Genomic DNA, 21,835 nt, shown 5'->3' on the forward strand with positions numbered 1-21,835 from the left:
TAATAAATAATTAGTAGGAATTTATGGAGGTTTATTTCAGTACTTGTAGAACTTATGATATTTTATTCACCAGGAAAATGATGAAGATACTTTGAAAAATAGAGACAATGTACATTATTTGGACTTTCTGATTTCCTAAATATTGTTAAAGCCTATATGTTAAAGACTGTCACTGTTAAGTAAGGCTGTCCCAGCAAACCAAATAGTCTTGAAGGGGCTGCCTTCAGTTGGTTAGAGCGCATAAACACACAAGCAAAATGGAGTTACAGTATCACCCTTGGCCTTTCCAGTATTCCCTTATCTTCACACAAGCCTTTGGTAACTCTGATAAATGAGCAAATCTCATCTGTCATTCTGTCTGGCTGTTATAACAAAATGTCATGGATTGGATTGCTTAAACAACAGACATTTATTTCTCCCAGTTCTGGAGACTGGCAACTCCAAGTTGAAAGTGCCAGCAGATTGGGTGTCTGATAAGGGGTCTCTTTTTGATTTACAGATGGCTTCATTCTCATTGTGTCCTCACATGGCCTTTCTTGGTGTATGCACAGATTTTTGACTCTTTCTCTTTTTATAAGAACATTAATCCCACCTGAGTAACCCACCATCAGGACCTTAGCTAACCAACCCAGTTACCCCCAAATGCCCCACCTCCAAACGCCATCATCATACTAGGAATTAGTGCTTGATCATTTGAATGTTGGGGAGCACAAACATTAGTCTATAGCATAGTCCTTCATTGGCCTTTTAGGAACTTTGTTTATATTCAATGAATGAATGAATAGATGGGTGTTGCTCCTACCAAGCAAAAGAGCCTACTATAAGTATGATACCCATTATCTTGATTTCTGCTTGTGGTATTTAGACAGACCTGCATTCCCCTTCCTAAGTTAAACTACATGAAGTTGAACAGGTTAAACAGTTTATGCAGTCAAAATTTAAATGTTAAGTGAAACAGAGTGGACATCACTACTCTTTGGGAAAGAGGGAAGTAGAATCATTATCTTAATGCCCTGGAGCCCATAAGATGAAAGAAAAGCTGGAGCATCAATGATAATGACTTAGTTTCACTTGGAACAGAGCTAGTCTCTTGTTGACAGCTAATCGAAAAGGAGTGGTTTCAGACAAAATGTCGGTGAACAGCCTCTGTATGTTTAAGTAGGGTTGGTAGAATTAGGGGGTGCATTGCTATGTTGTTAGGTAACACATTTGAAGTAGAGCTAGAAATTAAAATGAAATACTTTGAGTGAAAGTTATGGCAAAGTTTTAATTAGGTCAAAAAAGCCTCAGCACTGGTGTGAGCAGTAATTCTAACTCAGCTTTAGCTGAAAGTAAATGATGTGTATTACAGTTGGGGGACCCTTACCAGGGCAGATTTAATATTCAACTTGTGGTTTTGCATGGAACACCAGCCTGCCTGTCTCCCAAAGATGTAGTTAACATTACTAATTTCCTTTCCTTGGATCCAACCTTTAAAATTTATACTTCACATGAACAAATTAGTCCTCACATTGCCTCTGAACATCAGGTCAAGTTCCTAAAATTTTTTCAGAGCAAATCTGTATTTATGAGACATTTATAAGGCCACATAGAAATGACAAGCTGCAGAGATTGGGATTAAAAATTTGAATTTCCAGAGCCTCATCCCATCTCTACATAATTTCAAATTTCTGTGATTTATATTCTTTGGCTATCATATGTATAAAGATCAAATGATCTCGTGCTGGGTTTTCATAATTACTTTCCTTTTTATTTATACACATTCTTTCCTCATAAGTATTTAAAGTGACCTGCTCTTGAAATGCAATACCAGATAGTATAAAAATCTGAAATAAGAAGCTCAAGATGATAAAAGGGGAAAAATAAGGAGAAAAGGCAAGATAAAGTACAAATTAAATTCACTTATACAGTGTAGGACACACATTTGTGAGAAGCAGGATACAGTGTTTAAAGCTTTGCTTTCTTATGACCAATGCAAAGAGATTATCAGCATCCACAAGGTAAAAACAAATATAATTCTCACAAGGAGTACAATTAATCCTGAGCTTAATACCAGAAAGAAATTACCAGACTGTGTCCACATAAAGACTCTATGATATAATGAACCACCACTTGGACTATATCCTGAGAGTATATTTTACACAATAGATTCTTTAAAGTCCCTCAGTCGACACAAAGGGAAAACATGGGAGTTTTAAGGAATAATAATACAGAACATTTCTTTACTTTCTAAAAACACAAACTACCAGAGTTGTCCTCCCTGCTTACTCAGACAATATTACTTGTCAAAAAAAAGACCCTGAGACTGGAGCCACTGCTGAAATAATACTGTCAGCTGGGCTGGCCCTGAAGCAACCACCTCTTATTATCAGTCATGTTTTTCCTTCCCTGAGGTTGTCAGAATCAAAGGGGGTCAATTCATGGTCACCTCTGCCAAAATTGTTTTCCCTGCCAGTCAGAGATACAGTGGTCTGAAAGTATAAATGTGGGCAGACACGGGTATTATTTTTCTTAAATTCAAGTCTCTTAAAGAAAAATACTATTAGTCAAGGGTGGGGGGGATGTGAAGAAAGAAAACAGGAATTGGGAGCTGATCTGGCTGCATTTCAAGACAATCTCTCATCATTTAGAATCTCAGACTAAAAGTATTATAATTGCAGGCTTGTGAGTTCTAATAATTAATAGAAATGGCCACAACAAAGTAGGAGCCATACAGAGATCAAAATGTCAGCAAATTTATGGGCGAAGTAGGTAGTACTCAGTAGCTGTCCATGTCCAGGATCGTGGGATAAACTGTGCTGGCAAACAGAGCTTGAATATGAAGATGGAGTTAGGATATCATAAACCTTCTCACTGAATGGATGATGCTGAGCCCGCACTATTGGCCCAAAATGTTAGGACAATGAACAAAGATCTGGTTCACTGTATGAAAACTGAAAGTGGAAAGTGATTTCTCTGAGACCAGCCATTAGAAACAGCAAGAAAGAGACAAGAGCAGTCATCTTTAGGACATTAATCCCATCCACTGAAAGGTGGTTCTAAAATGAACAGAGCTACTCCTCCCTTCCTGGGGAGGAGAACAGAGAGGAATGTACAAGAGGTGAAGGAGGAGGTGGGAATGTTTCAATTCTCCCTCACACAGAGAGGAATCAGAAGGTTTCTCTCCCACGAAATCAGAGAAAGAAGGCGAACAATGGTTTCTAACCAAGCAGAGCCAACTTGATGAGTTGCAACCCGTGTGGTGACTCAAGGGCTCATGCTTAGAAGGATTCTGTGTTTGGTTTAATGCTCTGCTTTGCTATTCTGAAAGTCTTGATAATTTTTTAACAGGAACCTGAGTTTTCATTTTGCTCTGAGCCCCACAAATGATGAAGCTAGTCCTGCAAACAAGAATTAAGATACCAGTAAAATATAAGGAAAGTGACAGTGAACTGGAGCAAAAATTGTCTGGATATGAGATAAACTGACACCAGGGTCAGTGGATGACAGCAACCAAAGGAACAGTGGCTAATATAATCTGATGGCATGAACGTCAAAGTTAGTTGTGAGGATGAGGTAGGAAGAAGGAAAAGTGAAGTGCCATTCGAGGCAGCTTCTTACATCCGGACCCTGTTATTTGAGGATTAAGGAAGAAAAACAACCAGTGTTTGAGAGGTTGCAGGGAAAACAGAATCTTCAAGGGAGAGTGGCTCTGTGTGTGTGTGTGTGTGTTCATGTGCCTGTGCATATCTGTCTGTCTTGACATTGTGAGAACAAAAGAGAGGCATCCCAAAATTTTAAATCAGTAAAAAGTTTACATTTAAAAAGAAGGCAGTAGAAAATGCTGGTTAGATGGTACACGTAAGAATAATAGCTATATGAAGAAGGTCAGCCATGGGTTTCCCTGGTCTACTAAGATGAAATGTTTTGACCATCTGACCTTGAAGGGCTTGGAGATACATTAGGACACACTTGGGGAGCAGCTGAGAAGGTCTGATCCTCTCAATTTATGGAGAGTTTTCTCTCTGCAGCTTCCATGGGCCAAGCCTCTTTTCTGGCCATGATAAAAGCAAATCAGAAATCAGTAAAATTCATGAGACACTTAGAATAAAAGAGAAAAGAAATATTTTTAGGAGATTCAATACTAAAAGATATAAAGGAAGATAAAACGTACAAGGAAAAATATATCAAAAATAAAAACAGAATTCTGAAGATCAAGGATTTCAAGTTTTAAATAAGGTTAAATAGATGAGATTTCAACCAAATAGATGAGAGCTGCTCCTCCCCATATTGTTTTGTTCATTTGTTTATTGCTCAAAACTAACAAATGGTTAACATTGAACTGAAGCAGCAATCAAGTAATTTAGTCATTCTTTTCCCTACCACAGGGAAGAGGTGATATCTTTCAGTGAGACTTTAATGTCAAAAATATTTAAAGTAAGAACAAGTGGAGTGAATAAAACAAGTAAATAAAAACAAGCAAACAAATAAAGCTAAAAACACCAAGAAAAAAATTAGGCACACACAGGAAGTTTCCAGAAGATAGGTTTATTACTTCTTTTTTTTTTCTTTCTTTCTTTTTTTTTTTTTTTGGTACTGGGGATTGAACTCAGGGGCACTGGACCACTGAGCCACATCTACAGTCCCCTTTTGTATTTTATTTATAAACAGGGTCTCACTGAGTTGCTTTCCACCCTGTTGCTGAGGCTAGCTTTGGGCTTTGCACTTGAGATCCTCCTGTTTCAGCCTCTGGAGCCACTGGGATTACAGGTGTGCACCACTGCACCTGGCTTTGTTACTATTCTTTCTGCTCCAGAATGACTTAGCTCTATCTGACTTATTAATGGGAACACTTACTAGCAACCTCAGCAAGGCACAAGATCTTACTTTTGTTTTCAAAACCATTATCCTTGCAAATATAAATATAAATGAAATATGGATGAGTGATTTGGGATGTTTGGCTACTTGGAAGAATAGAGAGATGAAAAGAGGTATCCATCTTGAATTCAGTATAGTCTAAGCTCTTTATCCCTCCTCATTCTTTTCCAACCTCTGTGAATGCTTGTGCAATTTTATTTACATTAATGCACTTTGATGTTAAGGCTATAAATAAACATCCTTTAATAGCATGGAAATAAACCATCACATTCCATGCTGATATTATCTCTCAAATTTTTTCTCTCCTTCAATGAAATTCTCTAAGATATCCATTTTGTATATTAATATTTGCAGATAACTGCTTTATATTTCAAGGTACCACTCATTCTACTGCCTTGATTTTAGTTTCAGCATTTCCTTTTTTCAGGGATCTGGTTTATTGATCACAGTTTTTGCCAAGGTCATTTACTCCTGAAAGTTCAAATGGGTACTGCTACCGACTGAAGACACATCCTTACATCTACAGCAAGCACATACAGCCTTTTTTAAAACATTTTTGCTTTGCTCTTGATCTTTTTTGCTGGAGAAATCCCAACATCATTCTTATATCTCCGGGTGAATTCCTCAGTCATTTCATTTTCCTCTCCTCTCCACATGATGCAGCACTCATCTCAGCTCTTAAACCATATCATCATTTATTTTCATTTTATGACTAAATTTCCAGTAATGGCAGACAGACAGATTTTATAAGACCTTGTTTTTCAAACCTCACATGAGCCCTGAAGATTCAGGTTCACTTTAACTCTTCAGTGCATGAAATTGTCCTGTTTACTTTGAAAGCGAACAGGTTTTGAATAGTGACTTTTAAAATTTTGTCAAAATAAAAAAAAATAGTAGAACTCCATTCTTGAGATGAAAACAAAATGTTTTTTCCATTTACCTGATTTTCTGAGCCTTTGTCCTTAACAATATTTTTAGGCTATAAATGGTGTCAAACATGTCTTTGAACATTCCCACTCCAATCTCAAATCAACCATGTTTAGTATCACTTCATTACATTTTACAGTCAATACCGCCATTACAGACTTGATTAAATGAACTCCACTGGGTTCTATAACATTAATTATAGCTGCACAACTTCTGCAACCATCAGAGGATATCCATTATGTATGACTCCATCCACAGAAGGAGAAACCGCAATTTGGGTGATATCTTTTCAGAGGAGATCTGTAGAGCCTTGTTGATCTCTGCAAACACAACCTATTTGAGGAATACATCTAACAACATAAAGCATGATGGAGCTATTTTATCTCATAAAGATGAGAATAGCAAAAGCAATGTGTTCTAGTGAGCCCTACATTGATTCTTGTATCCTCTTTCAATTTTGCCCAATTTTATAATAAATAGCTTCCCCCAGATTAACCATTATTCAATAAATGCTTATTTAAAAGCAACTATACTACATATTTTTCTATATAAAATATGCAAAGATAATGTCCCAATCTCAAAAAGGTTTTATAAATTGTAATATCAACTTATACAAAAAAATATGTATCTGGTTTACAATACATCCAATGAAGCAAAAAAAAATAGAGAGAGATTCATGAATAAAAGAGTCCTTGAAACCCAATATTATCTTCTGGTTTCTGATACTTCTCATATAGGAATAGTTCACATTTACATTCAGTTCTTGGGTGGGTTCATTGAACAAGTAACCAAATGTCCAAAACTACTTGAATTCCATGATAGTGACCCCTCTACATGATTAGTTAATTCCCTCACAGATTTGGAGTTTTCTGCTTATAGAAACATTCTGAATAGAGGAGATGGTAGAAGCAAAGAAATTAATTGAGAAGACCTAAAATATTAAGACATTATGAACGAGAGCAATATGTAGTTGGAAAACATTTCAATATTCAGTGTGTGTGTGTGTGTGTGTGTGTGTGTGTGTGTGTATGTGCACGTGCTTCCTATAGAAATCCCCAGACCCATATGACTTGATATATTAGAGGTAATTTGGGGATAGCTGAGTTCATATGTGCATGGGGGGGTACTTTTTTTTTTTTTTTTTTTTTTTGGAGACAGGGTCTCATTGATTTGCTTAGAGCCTCACTAAGGTGCTGAGGCTGGCTTTGACCTTGCAATCCTCCTTCCTTAGCCTCCCAAGTGGCTGGGATTACAGGTATGCCACCTGAAACATGTAGGCATGCTTCTCAGTTTACTCAACAGTGTGTCTTCACTATGGATTTATAATCTCTCTCCAACCAAGGACACCTGAAATCAGAGATTCCATCCTCCTTTTGACTCTCCACATCTTCTTGTATGCAATCCTTTGTTCCTCACCAAAGTAGACCTATTATTGAATCAAAGGTGGCCTTTTCTTTTCTTTTTTTTTTTTTGAGAGAATTTTTTAGTATTTATTTATTTATTTTTTTAGTTCTGGGCGGACACAACATCTTTGTTTGTATGTGGTGCTGAGGATCGAACCTGGGCCGCACGCATGCCAGGCGAGCGCGCTACCACTTGAGCCACATCCCCAGCCTTGCCCTTTTCTTTGCTGATTATGGATTTAGAGTCTGAATTTACTTAATAGATTGTTATAAGATCCCTAACTGCAAAAATGTCATTACTACTATTAATATTGTTTCTTTTTTACTTTATAAGTTAATATTTTTCTTTAAATTTGCTTTCTAAGTGCAATGCCAAAATTCTGACTCAAAGTGAGAGATCATTTTATTTCCATAAAAATAAAGCAAAATATTTTTTGTCTTCTTTCTGTAGAAGAAGCCATATTTATCTGACATGTGATTTTGAAAGTCTTAGGCTTCTTAACCTGGACAAATACTCTCCATTTTTTTACATCAAAAATCTTGTGACATGATTTGTAATCATAACAGCGGCCATGATATGACCAGTCTAGGTTGCAGAGAGAAACATTTTCTCTGCTGCAGACCAGCTGAGAAAATCATGAACCCTTTCTTCCTCATCATACAAGGATCACACTAACTCAGAGAATTGACTTCCCAAGCCAATAGGGAACTTAAGCCATAACATTCTAGGAAAGTTCACATTTAAGATGAAGAGAGCTGTTCCTTTCTTATATGTTGGCCAAAGGGCAAAAAGCAAATTCATCTATTCATCTTGTCTCAGATGAACAAGGGACAAGAAAGAATTTCAGACATACTGTATTTCTGACATATGACCTTTTCCCCCAAGAGCTGTCTTATACATTAAACACAAAGTTACTTTAAACAAATGTGTTAGGACATTCTCTTCAAGGAAGAACAATTGCTTATTCTGCATTTTTCCCCAATGCAAAAACCATCACCTCCCTACAGCCTTACCGTGAAGAACTCTTGAGAAATGCTCTTTCTAGAATAAGCTTCCAATATGTCATGAACAATACCTCATCCCATGTGTCAGACCTTATCAGGTATACTTATCCATGGAGAGTTCTCAAGTGGAATGTCAAAATCCCCTGAAATTCACTGAGTTGTAGTAACCATAGTCATCCTTCAAACCAAGCAACCTACACCTGAAATGCAAGCAGATATTATAATGCTGCAGAGCAGCACAAGGAATCGATAGCCCTATGACAATCAAGAATGTGCCGGGGGACTCTTGGAGGGTTTTCGCTCAACAATGTGCTTTATTTTAATGACTCTCATTACAAATAAATTTATTTAACAGGGCTGGGATTGTAGCTCGCCTAGCATACATGAGGCACTGGGTTCAATCCTTAGCACCACATAAAAATAAAATGAAGATATTTTGTACACCTATAACTAAAAAAATATTTTAAAAGGGACAGTATTAAAAATAGATAGATAGATAGATAGATAGATAGATAGATAAATTTATTTGACAAAAGTAGCAATAGGATTATAATGAGAAAGAAAGTCCATCTTTTTGGTCCAGTGTTTTCCAAATTTGACTTATTAGGAGAAGATCACTAAGAATGCAGAATTCCAAGCCAAATCTGAGACCCACTGAAACGAAATCTATAAAGGAGAGTGTGATGATTTTTTTTTTCAAAAGTCTCTTGTGAGTCTTGGGGTTCAAGAAAGAATAGGAAGTACTGTTTAGGCCATTTGGGAAAGTCTAATGAGAGTGAATCATTGAATATCAAATAAATATCAAATCCATTAGCCCAATACTCAAGCCCTGCTACCATCTGACACTGCCTTTTCTTTGAGATGAGCACAGTTATAAACTAAATTATTTGTTCTACAAAGAGGAAAGAAAACACAGGGAGAGGGTATCCAGTCGTAACTGGTAGATGGAGAAGAAACAATGAGGGAGGACTTTTAGGAAAAGAGTAACCAATCAAACAATGAATACTTTACACAGAAAGAGTTCCTACCATATGCCAAGCTTCAGAGGTGCAAAGAAAATTCAAACTGCACCTAAAGTAAAGAATCTAGGTGCTGAGAAATGGATGGAAATGGAGATCATCATGCTGTGTAAAATGAGCCAAACTCAGAAAAATAAGGATCTAATATTCTCTCATATGTGAAAGCAAGAGCAAAATAAGCAATGATAAAAAGCAATGGCAAGGGGATGGGATACCACATAAAGGCATTTGGAGAGGTATAGGATATCTCGTGTGTGTGTGTGTGTGTGTGTGTGTGTGTGTGTGTGTAACATGTATATGTGTGGAAGATTAGTGGAATAGAAGGAGAACAAGAAGGAGGGAGAAAGGATGGGAAAGGGAAGAAAATATAGAACAAATTTAACAAATTTATATGCATATATAAATGTACCACAGAGAATTTCAATCAAAGTGCCAACCAAATATAAACAAATAAGTGAGGAAAGGAAGATTGGTACAGTAGAGGAAGGAGAGTAGGGGGAGGGAGGAGGGAAAGAAAAAGGGGGAAATGGGGGAGGAAATCAAATTCCTTGCATGTATGATTTTATCAAAATGAATCCAACTACTGTCTATAACTATAATGTTTTAATAAAAAAGAAAAATAAATAAACTAAAAAGTTGATTCCCCTTCCTTTTCCACCCTCCCCCCGCAAAAAAAAAAGAAAAAAAGAAAAAGGAAAAGGAATCTAGAAATAGCACTTCAAAAGCAATCTTTGAAGGAAATGAGAATGGCTTAGCTATTTAAGAGAAAGCTTTAATAGAAGCATTCTTATATTTTAAGTGTATCCTATGGATGATGTTAAGCTTACTTCCATTTTCTGGAGGATGAATTAGCAGCAGCATCAAAGTGGACTTTGCTCTATATAAAGAAGTATCTCCTACAGGATCTAACAATGAGAAACTCGCTGCCCCTGGATCTGTTAAGGAGAAAGAGATGAGATATATGAGTGTGTTTAAAACTATATTCTTATGTCAGGTCTCAGCTCAGACCATATGACCTCCTGAGACATCTCGGCTCACAATGGTATCACTTGTCAATTCTTAAATAAGATTCCTTGCTGAAATAAGATTGCTCTGCCCTCTGTGCCTCTCATATATATTTAATATATGCCACATATTCATATATATGAAGATAAATACTACATTCAAATATTGCAAACTTCTTATCCTGCTTAAGACATAGTTAAGGGAGAATTAATGTATGTTTCAAACAACAAAATATACATGAGCTAAAACTCTTCTAAAAATAAATAATTCCATATTTCTTCAAAATTCAAGAGGCACTTCCAAACTTGGCAGGTCCCCACAATTTTCCTTTGCATACGCCATAGCACTTAGAATATTATATTACATTTTACCTGTTCACTTTCCCAAATAGACTATTCGCACCTTTAAAGCAAGGGCTTCTATTTATCTCAGTATCTCTCATGTCCAATACATTGCCTGGAACACTGGAGGCTCATAGTGAATTAATGAATCAATCCCTTCACAATCACACAATTTTTTTTAGCATGGCATTCTTAGCACATTTGCTACAGAACAAGGTAATCGAGTTTAATGCAATGGTATTGACACAATTGTTCATTTTCTTTATCTCCACAATCTAGTTTTCATTTTTCTTTCTGTATGATTCAAAGGATGAAATTCTCCCACAGTGAAATCTCAAGTTTCTGATCCAAACTTTCCCCACTCTTATTTTTATTGTTATTGGTAAATTTTTAAAGTTGACTCTTGTTAACTGTTGCTTATAATCGGTCAGGTGGTGTGGAACTACTAGCCTAATTAAATGTGGGTATCTATAAGCGACAATGTGCTGGGCATGCATATAAGTTTCAATAACCTTTTCCTGGCACTTTGATAAGTTCTCTGAGGGATGATCAGGTCTGTTCATTTGTTGATGGTATCTAATATTTGATTGACTAGGCCATTTACACTTTCTTATCTGGTTTGTTTGTTTGCATATTCTGCAAGCTTAGCCAGGATCAAACTCTTTGTCAAGGCCATTTAATAATTTAGAAAGCTCAGTTTACTTTCAGCTTACTACTTGTGTGGGAGTTTTGTAGGTTTCCCCCCTAATGACATAAAGTAGTTTACACAGGAACTAAGTGATCACAGGTCTTCTTCACATCTCTGCCATTACCTATCTTACTAATACCCTCATTATCCTAAACAGATGAGATACAGGGCTTAATTTTCTAAATACATTTACCTCTGCTTTTTTGTTTTAAAACTTTGTTTTAGCCACATGTTGAGGTTTTTATATGTGCCAAGCACTAAGCTTGGCAACCGACACACATTTTATTTAATCCATACTAAATGTCTCCATTGTATGGATAAGGAAACTGAGAAACTGAGATGTAAAGTAATTCACCCAAGGTCTCCACATTCCTGAATGACAGAGTTAGCCTATAAATCCTGATTTCTCCTTGCAAAATGTTCACTTTGCACTACTATGCCAGACTTCTAAACAAGTAAGGTAGGCAGTTGGCATTCTATGAGCCTATTTGAAAGAACTACTTCCCTAAAACCTAACTTCTTATTTTGAACTTTGAACCCTTTAAGATGCAATGAATAAAATTTATTAACTAGAGAATGGGCTTCAAGAAAGAGACATAGCCCTAAGCAGCATAAGGCTGAATTCTCTTGATTATAATCAAGGATTTCATTCCCTAAATTGCAAATTCCTGGCAAGCAGCACATCTTCTTGATGGCATCTTAGTAAAGCATATCTCTTCCCAGGGCACAACACACATTCTCCCAGCATACTATACTTACATTGTGTAAAAACTGAATTAATTCTGGGAAATAAGGGCTGAGCAGCTTCTGATAGGCCTCATTCACCTCCACAGAGAATCCTGCTTAATTACATGAGTTTTAATTTCCCTTTAGCTTTATGATGTTTATCATGACTTCATAGCTTGACATTTCTAACTCTGTATCTTGTACAATTTTTCTCTAGTAGAATATTCTAGTATTTTCTAGAATTTTGTCTTCCATCTAATATCCTTCTTCTAAGTTGATGACTCTGTGTAGAAATGTGATTTCATTAGGCATATCCACAAACGCAGTTGTTCGTAAAAAAGATAGATTCATTTTTATATACAAATTAGCACTTCGTTTAAATACCTATGTAAAAGTTTCTAAATACAATCATAATTCTTATGAAGCCAATATCCCACATAAGCATATAAATAAATGTTAGTTCACTTTTTACAAGGCATTAACTGTACGTGATTTCAGTGGACTCTCATTTTATTCTAGTCCCCAGATTTTTTTCTGGCCCTCTCCTACCTGACCAGCCTGGGAGACAGATTGGCATTCCTCATAAGGGGTATATGGGCTACAGACCTCCTAGCCAAAGATCTTTGCAACCACTTTGTGTAAGCTAAGATCCACTCAATGATTACCATGGAAAATTTCTCAATGTTTGTTTTCTTCTCTACATGGCCAAAGCACAATGTTTGAACCACCATTTTCTATCTAAAGTATTATGGAAACACTGATTTCTGTACTATAGTTGACATTTCTGTTCTCTGTCTCAACTGCAGAATCACAGGTATTCACCCAATAACAGTCATTCAGGTCATGGAATTGGGGGTACTGTCCTTGGTGCTGAAAACACAACCTACAAAAACCAATTCCCTGCCCATGAGGAGTTTATATTCTAATAAAGGGATTAAAAGGCAAACATGCTATGTCAAATGATGATAAATCTGTTCATAATCATAAAGTAGGATAAGGAAGCTAACTGGTAGAAATAGGGGTACTGTTTTTCAAAGGCAGTCAAGAAAGGCTCACTGAAATATGAACAGAGAACTGATGGGAGCAGATAGGAGCTCCCACAGAGAGGCTTTCAGACAAGAGCATGCCCAGAGATTCAGTGGAGTATCAAGAATACCAGTGTAGCCAAAGTGCAGTAAACAAGGAGCAATATGTCAGCAGGAGAGGTATAAAAAGATATGGGGCTCTTACCAGTTCTTTATGACTTGTAAATATTTAAAGAAGGGCAGTAGGAATTTTGCTGACATTTGCATTGAATTTGAATTGTGAGTATGATGGTTAAATTTTGATGACCATGCAAGGGGAAGAAAAGACCTCAAATTGGATAATGTATGGGGGTAAAGTAATAAAGAGCTATATGATACATTGAAAGGAAAACAGTTAGGTCATAAATAATTAGGTTAACAGTCATTAATTAAGTACCTATGCTGTATCAAGTTCTGTGCCAACTGCCAACAAAAATCCAGAGTATTTCATACTGCTTTCTCCATTGGGTTTAGAAATTTCTGCCTAAAAAAGAATCCTCATGACTGATACCTTTTGGTCTGAAGGAGGTAACATTTATAATGGGTCATGTGGTATGATTGGAATGAGTTGCATATAAAATGCTCAGTGATTGACAGTCAGATGTACAATAAGTTCTCAACACAATAGTACCTTTATTGTTTTTTTTTAATAAAACATGTTTATCCTTCCAAATGCTGTTTTTAGCTACCAAACAAATCAAATTTCAAATGTGCACACCAAGACTTTTATTATCTACTTTTTGACAATTTTCATAATTTACAAATTACCCTCAGAATAAAATAATGTGTTTGAGGTATCTAGAGAAATAAAAGAAACTACTCTAAAGCTTCATGTCTTAAAACAACAATTTATTATTTTTATCTCCCAGTCTCTGCATGTTTGCAGGGCTCAACCAGGGCAGTTCTCACTTGGAATCTCTCAGGAGTCTCATTCAGTTGGCAGCAAAGACTAGATTCATTTGAAGTCTTGACTGGGCTGGATATCTAAGATGCTCACGCACATCCCCGGCCACTGCTGCTGGCTACTAGGTTATAACTCAGCTAGAGCTCTCAGCTGAAGCTCCTACACATAGCCTCTGCATGCAGATTCTCACAGGGAGTGTCCCAAGAGCCAGAGTTCCAAGAAGTCCAGATAGGAAAGCCTTCTTAATAGTCAGTTTCAGAAGTTCTGATCCTTTCTGCTACATTCTACTTATACAGAAGATCACTAAAATAAGTTCATATGTAAAGGTAGAGAACAGGACTCCATCTCATGATGTATGAAATGGAATGAGCATACAAAGAGGGAAGGAAGCAATGGTAACTACCTTGGAGATAATTTCCCATGGCATAATACTCAAAAATTACAATCAGAGCTAGTGTCCTTCATCCTGAAACATCTTTGAGTAAGACGTTTAAATAAGGCTTTCCTTCAGTGACAGAGACCTTAGAGTTTGTGTGTAACTTCTTTTGTTAAGAGTGCCCTATAAAATTTCTAACTTATTCACCAAGTCTCCACTCTTCATCCCCATTTATTATGAGTCTGCAAGGAAATTTTGGGTTTGTAGGATCCTTAGAACTTTGACCAGCCATGTTGGATCTCTTATCATAGAAGCAGAAGAAAAAATTAAAAATAATAGTATCCACTTTTCAGAAGCCTTACTCTTCAAAAAGCATATTCATAGTTGTCAATTCATTTGCTTTTCACAACTACCTACATGAGGTAAACAAGAAAAGCATCCTAGGTATAACCTATCTGTTCAACCTAGGGATAAAATCCCAAATGATTGAATGAATTGCACAAAACATGGTCAGTAAACTGAGGAGATACAACTTGAAAACTTCAGAAACAAATTCCAACATTCTTGCACTAAATCACACTATCTTCTCAGTACGTATCTGGGGAGAGTGTTTGATTACCTTACATGGCATTAATAATAGTACCAGCTAAGTTTTATTAAACATTTATGTGCTGGGAACAGCAGGAAGCACTGTGTATCTAGTAATTTATCTAACCCCCACAACCATCCTGTAAGGTTAAGAGTGCCTTTATCCCTGTTCTGCATTCAGAGTAGTTAAATTCACATAGAAAAATGACACATCTGTTACTTTAGGCAGTTTAGGTTAGTCTTAATTATTATGCTTTATCAAAATATTGTTGCAATACTTCAAAACATATCTAGCATTTCTTAAATTCACCATGAAGCTGATAATCCATTATTTGAACTCTTCTCTAATCTCTTTATATTTTCAACTTGTTCTGTCTTTTTTAGTAATGCTTAATAAAATTTTACCCTGCTTATAAAAATCAGAAATTGGCTTGATTCTCATGTAGACAGAAACTTTTATTTTATGGTCATATATGCTCTTGATTCTGAATAGCTATCTAATAATGTGGGCACTTCTACACAAGGGAAAATTTAAAAAGACATTGGATGGACGAACACACCTCTACTTTTCCAGTCATTTAGCATCTCTGAGGCTCATTTTATTCATACAAAAATTTAAACTTGGATGAGATGCTCTCAGAGGCTTCTTTCTAGAGTCTGTGATTAGCCTCAGAGTGACAAAAGGCATATGAATTTGTGGTAGCAGAATAGTAGAACACCTCTACTTTTCTTTCTAAATAGTTGGCATCTTCTTGTACATTAACAGGAAAAATGATAGCTAAATTTCTGGTGTGTATTACGTTTTTACTAGCACTGTTTTATACTAGGTCTCTAATAGAGATTACAAATGTGTTTGTGACCAAAGAAAAATAGCCAAGAAAAATAGCTCTGTTTTGCATGATTTTCTGGAGGAGTTTTCTCTTCAATGTTTTAGCCTTGCAGGATGTGTAATATAAAGAGAGAATTGAGCTGACAGTCAAAAGCCCACGGTCAGGGCTTTGTCACTAATGTCTGTAACCTTGGACAGGTCACTCTCTGGTTTGTTTCTCCATCTGTAAAATAAGAAGCATGGGATGAGGTGATCCAACAGTCCCATTCAGTTTTAAATTCTACATTTAAACTTGTGCTGATAGTCAGAATTTGAAGATAAGAATATAAATGAGAAAGCACACTATTTCCTTTGTAATTTATATGCTATCTTCTGCTGCAGAGTTGTGAATACATTTGACATAAGGTGAAATGAATGGATATTAGTGTTACTACATAAAAAGTCTTTCGTATTTCCCAGGAATTGCAAAGGTGGGGAAGAGGACAAATCAAAACATCCTCTAATCTGTCACTTTAAAAGACTCTGACCTTCTTTTCTAAAAAGGGGAAAAGATTTAGCAATACACACTCTAAAAATGAGATGGTTATACTAATGCTTGGTTTAGAACAATTTTTGTTTTCTTTAGGCAAACATTTTTGGTATATAAGATACATTTTAAGTAATTTAAAATATATATTCCTGGATGAAGTTTTGAAATTTGTCCATAAAGAGTCATTTCATTATTCTTAAGAGAGTTCATTATTTAAACTTGGGTGAGACACTCTCATGGCACACAAATAAGGTTCAGTGAAACCAGCAAGCCCAACAGATAGCTCCCATAGCATAGATGCCGGTTTTCCTTTGCTTTCCCCTTGTATCCTGCTGACATATCTCAATCTTCCTTTCATTCTCCCTAAGGGTTACAAAATCAATTTGAAGCTGAGATCCCTGAAAATCTTGTTCTACTTCTTAACTTCTGGAATTACAATGGCATCCTTTTCCTGAGCAGGAATCCTCATATTCTATAACACCATTTTGTTTTTTTTCTTCTCACAACTCCTGTACTTAATTTCCTTGGGTGTTACCTGGAAATCATACAATCATAAGTGGTATTTAATATCTCCCTATTATAATTGTATAATAATGGTTAAATAACATAATGAGTGTTATTAAATCAACTCATAGTACATGTGGATCTTGATTTTATACTTATGTCCACACCTAAGAATAGCATAAAAATCCCAAGTCTGAATAAATGAATTAGCTAACACAGTAGCTGAAATTTTAAAAGTCAGCTACAAAGACACTATGTACCGTTGAATCGCTATCGTCTCAAAAGTCTGAAATAAAAATTAGTGATTTAGTTTTAGAATTAAATGCAAGGGATAAAAAGAGGTGTTACTTGGTCTTATGAAAAAAATCTAAATACAGAATACAAAATTGTGCATTCGTTATGTATGTTTTAATATTGGGCTTCAGTTCTGGCTTATCATTTACCTAACCTAGATCTTGTCTCCCCAAATAAAATTTGAGTTCGTTGAAGACTTGTTTTCCAGATCTTATAATTTTTTAGCTTCCTATCAAACTTAAAGCATCTAGAACAACTTTTTGCTAATAGGAACTTAGCCAATATCTACAATAAGAGGACAAAATTCTGCTTAAATCAGCTGTATATGAAGTGAGAACTTCTTTTGTGTTGGGTTTTAGCACCTTCAACTTTTAGTACTGTTCCTTCCCTATGCCTTATTATTATTTTTCAAATGATGCATATGTAAGTTAAGATATAACTTTGTCAAAGTACTACACACTAACAATTCTTGAAAAAAACTCTTGCTTAGGAAAAAATATTAATATGTTTTTAAGATCCTTATTTAAGAAACTCTCCATTAAAAGGAATCATATGTGTTTTTAAAATGCTGTAAAATATTTCTCTATCCATCCTCCCCATTCAGGACTTTAGAATTCTTCTTTCTTCCTAAGTATAAACTTGCAAATGCCCCTAAAACTGGGAGAGAGAAGGTGAACAGTGCTGCTGGGCTTCAAGCCAGCATAAAAATGGATCAAAGCAAGCAATGAGACAAACAGAGAAAGCAAGAACCAAGAAGTAAGTCCTGGAATGAGACATTCTGTTAACAGAAGAATCTAATCACAGAATCTGGAAAGCCAGAGAGAGTCAAATCAAAAACCAGCCCTGATGGAGGCAGCAAATGAAAAAGGCCAGGTTAAAACAAAAGGAATGCTGAAAACCACAACAGCTCAAAATGGAACAGCACTCCTGAGCCCTTACAGAACTCTGATGGATGACTCTCTGGCAGCTTTAGTTGTCTTTTGTTTCCTTGGAAGCTAGTTTCTAGCCATGGAGTGCTTTATAAATATCAAAATGTTTTTTACAATATCAGAACAGATCCATAGAGAGTCGTTGAATTTTCCTGATTTGGTGAGGCCAGGGGGTCTCCCTTCTCTTATAAACATATTTCTTTGGGGGATATCAGACCTTCTTCATGCAAAGCAGTAAGTGATAAATTATGTGGCTCTTTAAATATTGAGTAAGTGTTAAGCAAAGAGACATGTCGTACTTTACAATTGGCAACTCTCACAAAAATACAGCCCATTCTCATTGTGTTTATTCACCACGGAGTCTGTAGTGTCTTTGTGGAAGAAGCTTCTGGTTTTGAGATTTAAACATAAAATAGAACTTACTTTCAAGTACTCTTGTCCTTTCAAGGATGGCTTTATGTCAAAAATCAATCTCAAAGTCTAGAGTGTGCATGAAGGTCTTTTCACTTCTCCATGAACACATTTATTAAATGCCCTACCTACCTTCCATGATAATACAAGAACTTTTACCAAGTTTGACACCTCATTTATCAGAAAAATTTTCCATCATTAGGAAAATGGTTCTTTAAAGCTATCTTTACCCACCAGCAATTAAGCAAACTGAAGATTTATGAATCAAAGCTAAAGAAGTTGAGAAATATGAATCAATGAATTGACCTCTGCTAGCCCAGAAATTCATAGAAAGGTTTGGTGGCTATATTAGGAAATGCTCGATATCTATTCATTGATTTAAAAAAAAAACACTAATTTAAGTTCTGAGTCATGTAGCTTATTAGGATTACTAACCAACATGTTTGAATGTTATTTTTTAAAAAGGAAAAGAAATATTTTTCAAACTCATTCCTAGTAGCACTCTGTGTTTTAAAAAAAAAGTTCAAATCAATCGATTAACATTTTCCATATATTTCTTAGTCTTTTTCATTAAATTTACCAATTAAAAATTCAACTTGTTCTGTTTGGGGAGGTATGTAAAACAAATATATATAAGTTTATATATTTGTATGGTAGATAATTTTGTTTGAAAGAATTTGACTTTTGTAGAAACACCAGTTTAAGAATTTGTTTGCTACTTTAGATTATAACTTTGCATCTTCAATCTGAAACAAAAAGGGAAGGGAAAGTATAATAGCCATTTCACACCCCAAAAGTACCACACTGAATATGGACAGGCCTGGCTTACTGAACAGAATTCTAGTTTAAGCAATTTAAGAAGTAGTTGAGGATCCTTGAACGGCCTGCCTGATGGTATAGATGAAATGGTTGAAAGGGTGGTGTTGAAACTCTGGGTTTTGGGTGGGATAGAAGAGACTAGATGACTTGGCAATGGAGATCTGGCATATCCCTACCGGTGGGTTATGTGTTGTGCAGGTCATTCAACCGTCTGATCTGACTCCAAATACAAAGTTACTTTGCCACCTAAGAAGGCAGAATAAAACTTCCTATGGATAGGCCCAGGGGCATCAAGCCAATCCCTAGGTAAAGAAATTCTAATGAAAAGAATATTGTATCCTCTTGAGAGCATTATGTTAAGCAAAATAAGCCAAACTGAGAAGGTCAGAGGTCATTTATTTTTCTCTCATACTGGAAGCTAGAGAGAAAAACATAAAGGAAAGCTGGGGGTGGAGCTCACAAAAATCAAGGGAGATCAGTAAAGTAGAGGAAAGCAAAGAGAGGGAGGAAGGATGGGAGGGAAAGGGGAAATACTGGGGAATGATATTGGCCAAATTATATTATTATATTCTGTGCATTTACAAATATGTAACAACAAATCTCACCATTATGAACAATTACACTGCACCTATAAAAAATATGGAACAAAAAATATTGTATCCTCTATAGGAGAAAATAAAACTCCCTTAGCAATACCATGAAGAGATTCAGTACTGGGCAGAGGCAAGAGCCTATTTAGAGAGCCCAAGTCAGCAGCAGATGACTCAGAGTACCACTATGACTAATTAGAATGTGGATTTTCCCTGCAGCCCAAGGGCTGTGATATCTTCATCTTGCATCATTTGTGATACAGATATCCATAGGAGATGTTCAGTATGGGTATGATTTTTTCAGGTGAATTAATTTATGATCAATTATATTTTTCTAAGTTAATGCAATTCGTTTAGTATTAAGTTTCAATATGTGATACTTTAGGTGGTTTTTGTTGTCATTATTGTTTTGTTTTCAACTTAGTTTGATAGAAACAAAAACATGTGACACAGAAGTTAGCCCACCCTCCCTGACACACTTTGGCCTGGAAATCCAAAAAGAGGCCTGCCCCCACCCCTCACAACCCCACCTCACCTCTACCCTCCCAACTATACCGCAGCCTGGTAATCCAGACAGAGGGCTGCCCCATACCCACACAGGGAGCTGCCTCCTGACCCCATGGAGATAAAAATCATATCTCAATAATAACCCTGGTATTCTCTATTTACCAAAGCTTGACTCCACAGCCCAACATCAGGTTACTTATAGGCTTGAGGCTGCCACAGCCACAAAACTGGGATATCATGGCTTCTATCAAGGGACAACAATAAGGATCTGGTAAGAAGTCACCAACGTCCCTGTGGGCCTGGCTGCGCCAGAGGTTTCTCTACTAGGGATGCTAACAGTTATCCTGTTGCTGAGGTAACAGGGAGTCTTGCATGGGGTTGCCTATCTCTTGTTTCTCCTACTAACCCTTTTACAAGTCATATAATCTAATACCTCCATATTCTCACACCCTACCTGATAAACATCTCAGATAACCCCCTAGACCCCCTTTCTACCATTAGAAACTATAAACCATTATGCAAACCTATTGGCTATATGGTACAAGATAACCAAACTCATCATTTCTGATTATAGTGACAAAATTGTAAATGTAAAAATAGAAGTTAACTGATATATGGCTGCACGTTGGGTACAAAAGTGAGGTATTGGTAACCTATAGGGACACTATAAGACAATAGGGAAAAAGCTATAATACCTCAGATCTACACTGCAAGACAGGAAGACACATAGACATCATGAAAAAACAAGGGAGGAAAGTGCCCCAAACAAACCAAGATACTAAAACAATAGAATCCATAGATAGCACAGTAGGTGAAATGTCAGAGAAGGAGTTTAGAATATACATAACTAAAATGATTTGGGAATTAAAGAACAACCTAAGTGAGCAGATACAGGCAAAAACTGATCACACCAACAAAGAGATAAGAGCAAACACAGGTTGCAAGAGATTACTTTAAGAAAGAAATAGATACTGAAAAAAAACAGAAATCCTTAAAATGAAAGAAACAAAAAGCCAATTAAAAAACTCAATAGACAACATCACCAAAATACTAGATCACTTGGAAGACAAGACCTCAGACAATGAAGACAAAATATACTATCTTGAAAATAACATTGACTTCATAGTGAAGATGGTAAGAAACCATAAACAGAACATCCAAAAGATTTATTGGGATAGAGGAAAGTTCAGAGAATCAAACCAAAGGAATGCACAATCTCTTCAATGAAATAATATCAGAAAATTTCCCAAGCATGAAGAATGAACTGGAAAATCAAATAAAAGAGGCCTATAGGACACGGATTGTACAAAATTACAATAGATCTACACCAAGACACATTATAATGAAAATGCCTACCATACAGAATAAGGATAGAATTTTAAAGGCCACAAAGGAGAAAAATCAGATTACCTGTAAGGAAAGACCAATTCAGATCTCAGCAGATTTTTCAACCCAGACTCTCAAAGCCAGGAGATCATGGGACAACATATACCAAGCTCTAAAAGATAATGGAAGACAAC

This window comes from Ictidomys tridecemlineatus, chromosome 6 (assembly GCF_052094955.1).
Source record: "Ictidomys tridecemlineatus isolate mIctTri1 chromosome 6, mIctTri1.hap1, whole genome shotgun sequence".
Taxonomy (NCBI): Eukaryota; Metazoa; Chordata; class Mammalia; order Rodentia; family Sciuridae; genus Ictidomys; species Ictidomys tridecemlineatus.